We start from the raw sequence: 4,437 nt of genomic DNA, 5'->3' as shown, positions 1-4,437 counted from the left end.
GAACTTCTTGGAGCCAGAAGCTAGGCTGTGCTTTGTGGTCCTCAGCTCTCCAGAGTGACCTGATTCCTTCCCCAGGGACAGGCCAAGGGACCTTTCTTTCCTTCTGCCTTATGTGGATGTAAATCCCATGCAGCCATATTCCCCCGCCCCCAGCCCCGCACCCACAGTCACCCTCTGCTCCAGTGAGCAATGTACATTTCACAGGTATCTAGGAGAAACTGCTGTGTGCACATATCTCTGTCACCAGAAAACACCAGGCTCCCCTTGCAGGCTCTTAGTTTCATAGTTAAAATAATTTTAAAAACTGGGTATAGAAAGGAACTCACAAGTTATTAGAATCAAGGAAAATAGACAGCAGGGGCAGTCACGGTTGACCTGGAGGAGAGAGACAGAAAGGAATGGGGAGAAGGGAAGCTACCCTGAGAAGTCAGGAAGCCTGCTGACTCAGCAAGGAGACCTTCACACCGTTGTGGAGAGGAGGGGGTTTCAGGGTGTATAAGCATCCTTATCAGTAAGGGGACAATTCTTCCTTCCATTTTAAAAAATTTTATCTTCAAATGTGGAAGCAAGAGGATTGGGAGTTCAAGGCCATCCTCAGCTATGTAGTGAGTGTAGGGATACCAAAGAGTGTCTCAAAACAAACAAAGCAGAAAGGGGCTGAGGTGGCGGGCACCATTAATCCCAGCACGCAGAAGGCAGAGACAGGCGGATCTCTATGAGTTGGACGTCAGCCTGGTCTACAAAGTGAGTTCCAGGTCAACGGAGGCTGCATAGTGAGACCCTTTCTCAAAAACCAAAATAATAACAACACTAATAATAATGATAAAAAGTTATCATTGACCACACCACGCTGGCTCACTGCTTGTTAGTGGTGGTGCGGGATTGCAGACAGCTTTGCACCAACTGCCCGCTGCGGCATCCAGAGCTGCTGTATGGACCGCTACAGGGAAAGCCCAGTTCTTGACTACGCAGCAGGGCAGAACTTCCGTCAGAGTCAGCATGAAGCAGAGATGGAGTTTGTTTATTTCTGGGGTGTAGAATTCAAAGTCAGGACTTTGTGCAGTCTAGGCAAGTACTCGCCCAACCAAGCCACAGCTAGAGCCTCACCATTTGCACTGATTCGTTTGTTTTTTGAGACAGGGTCTCACTATGTACCCCTGTCTGGCCTAAAGGTGTGTGCCTCTATAGCTTACAGAGTTTATTAAAAGACAACTTTTCAGAAAAGAGTTATTTCCTCTTTGATTATGTGTTTCTGGGTAGGTGCATATGCGTGCAGGTGCCCTCAGAAGCCGGAGGCATCAGATCTCTTAGAGGTTACAGGCTGTTGTGAGTTGTGTGTGGGTATTGAACTCTGATCTGCTGCAGGAACAGTGTGTGCTCTTAACCACCGGACCATCTCTGCAGCCTCTTTGTAAGATAGTTTAAACAGATTTAAGAATGGGGTGTCTTAGGGTTTCTATAGCTGTGAAGAGACCTCCTCTGGCATGTGGGCATATACATGCAGGCAGAACACAGTATACATAATAAATAAATAAATCTTTTAAAAAAAAGAGTGAGGGAGAGAGACAGATGGTTGTGAGCCACCATGTGGTTGCTGGGAATTAAACTCAGGACCTTTGGAAGAGCAGGCAATGCTCTTAACCGCAGAGCCATCTCTCCAGCCCAATTATTTCTCTTTTTATCAGGTTTATGTTTAATTGTATTTAAAAGGTTTACGTTTAATTGTGTTTGTGTGTCTGGATTGGAGTATGTGCACCCGAGTGCAAGGTGCCCATAAAAGTTGGAGGTGCCTGGAGTTCAAACCACAGGCAGTTCTGGGCCACCCAATGATGGTCCTCTTGCAAAATCTGTATAGACTCTTAACCACTGAAACTGTCTCCTGGGCTATAATTAGTTTTAAAGATTTATTTATTTGTATCTTATGTGTATGAATATGTACCTGCTAGTATGTGTGTGTGCCATATGCTTGCAATACCCATGGAAGCCAGAAGAGGGCACTGGATCTCCTAGAACCAGAGTAACAGATGTTTGTTAACTGTCATGTGGGTGCTGAGAACCAAATCTATGTTCTCTGCAGAAAGAGTAAGTGACTGCTTAGCCATTTCTCCTGCCCTGGGCTGGATTTTAGTTATTTGTTTGTTCAGTTTTTCAAGACAAGGTCTCTCTGGGTAGCCCTGACTGTCCTATCTGTAAACCAAGCTGGCTGTAAACTCAGCCAAGACCCACTTGCCTCTGCCTCTGGAGTGGTGAGATTAAAGGGATGGACCCACTCACAGCCCTGGGCTGGAATTCTTTCTCCTCCTCCTCCTCCTCCTCTTCTTCTTCTTCTTGATTTTTTTTATTAAGTATACAGTGTTCTGCCTGCATGTGATTGCTGGAAATTGAACTCAGGACCTCTGGAAGAACGGCCAGGTTCCCAACTTCTGAGCCATTTCTTGATTCTCAACTGAATAGAGGCTTTAGACAGATTATGGAGTGAGGAACTAATTGCCCTTACCTTTCCTGTCTCAAAACCTAGGCATCAACTCCATGTGCTGCAAGTAGTCTCCAACCACCAGAAGTCAAGACACAGGAGGTGGGAAGTCAAGATCCCACTGCCTTTGACTTCAGGGTGTCTTGAGCAGGGACTGTTGTACCTCCTTGTTTTTCTCTCCCAGGCTGGCTGGGCCCCACTTCCCTGGATAATACTTGGTGCAGAGGTTCCTTCCCTCTGCCCCACTAGGGATGGCAGTACTGCTGGTTGATAACAGTCCTAGAGGTCTTCTTGACTCCCTGTGGAGTCTTGACTATTCTGGCCTAGTTAAATACTGGCAGGAGTGTGCAAAGGTGGGACTCGTGGAACCTTCTAGGAAGGAGGTCCAAAAAGCCAAGCAGAAGACAGAGATTTGGGTGCATAAAGCTGACTGTGGAAATGGACTGACTGGTACAAGCTGAGAAAGGGAAGGATGGCCTGAAGCCAAGGGAGGGGCTGAAATGGAATGATGCTCGACTTGGCAACACATATACTAAAAATTAGAATAACACACAGAAGATTAGGAAGGCCTCTGGGCAAGGATGACACACACAATTTGACGTGTTTTATATATACATACACATATACTTTTAAAATTAATTAATTTCACTTTTGTAATGGTCTGTCCTGTCCTTTTTAAGAGATAAGCTCTACCACCTCCCTCCCTGTCAACTGAGGCAAGCAAATCTTCCTTCTGATTCTAGCCTGAACTCCTCCCTTTCAGTCTTTCTCCTGAAGAGGCAGCTTCTGCCTCTCTCTCCCTTCTCCCCACTTCTCTCCTTCCCCCTCCTCTCTCTCCCCCCCTCTGTTTCTCTTTCTCTCTCTCTGCCTCTCTGCTCTTCTCCCTTCTCCCCTTCCCCCCTTTCCCCTTCCTCCCCATAACCCACTAAATAAATACCCACTTTCTCTGCATGGTGGGCTGTAACATGAGGGGGCCGGCTTGTTGGGGTTTCTGTCCCGCCCGGTACCCCACAACCAGCAAATCCCAAAGAGAAATCACACACAGGACTCCATAAGGTTATAAACTGATTGGCCCATTAGGCCAGGCTTCTTATTAGCCCTTGTAACTTATATTAACCCATTATTCTGATCTACATTAGCTCATGTCTCAGTACCTTTTTCAGCTGGGCAGGTTACATGCTGTCTCTTCGGTGGTCTGCGCAGAAGTGGTGGAGGGAGCTTCTGCTTCCAGAATACCCCCAGTCTCTTTGCTCCACCCCTACTTCCTGTCTGACTTTCCTGCCTATACTGCCTGCCTGGCCAATCAGTGTTTTATTAAAATATGATTGACAGAATACAGACAATTCTCCTGCACCAGTGGGCCTAATAGGTCTCTGTCTCTCACTCACCACACTGCTCTCTGCCTGGGCCCTCTGGCCCTTGTGGCCCGCTGCTCCCTGCAGTCACTTGGGGAATGGCGCTGTTTTATTTTTACCATAACAACTTTCACTATGGAGTCTTGACTGGACTGGAACTCAGAGTCACATCTGCCTCTGCTGTGATTAAAGGTCTATCTCATTACCAACCCATGTTTCACATTAAAGAAAGAAAGAACAAGTCATCAAAAGTCTCCCAACCAAAAAAAGTCTCCCAGGACCAGATGGTTTCAGCTCAGAATTCTACAAAACTTTCAAAGAGGAACTAATACCAATACGCCTCAAATTATTCCACACAATAGAAACAGAGGGAACATTGCCAAATTCTTTTTATGAGGCTACAATTACCCTGATACCCAAACCATAGAAAGACAATACTAAGAAAGAGAATTACATACCAATCTCACTCATGAACATTGATGCAAAAATACTAAATAAAATTCTAACAAATTGAATCCAAGAACACATCAGAACCATCATCCATCATGATCAAATTGGCTTCATCCCAGAGCTGCGGGGATGGTTCAACATACGAAAATCTGTCAACAT

General features: G+C 45.9%; 1 non-coding gene across 1 annotated transcript; it reads left to right on the top strand.

The window, feature by feature from the left end:
• Nucleotides 1-2,981: 2,981 nt before the first annotated feature.
• LOC146889535 (U6 spliceosomal RNA) lies at nucleotides 2,982-3,088 on the top strand. Its single transcript, XR_015000013.2, has one exon. It is a non-coding gene; the product is annotated as a U6 spliceosomal RNA (small nuclear RNA).
• Nucleotides 3,089-4,437: the final 1,349 nt, after the last annotated feature.

This window comes from Myodes glareolus, chromosome 25 (genome assembly GCF_982192425.1).
Source record: "Myodes glareolus chromosome 25, mMyoGla1.1, whole genome shotgun sequence".
Lineage (NCBI taxonomy): Eukaryota > Metazoa > Chordata > Mammalia > Rodentia > Cricetidae > Myodes > Myodes glareolus.
The sequence above is the reverse complement of the archived record's forward strand: the minus strand, read 5'-3'. Positions and strand labels throughout refer to the sequence as shown.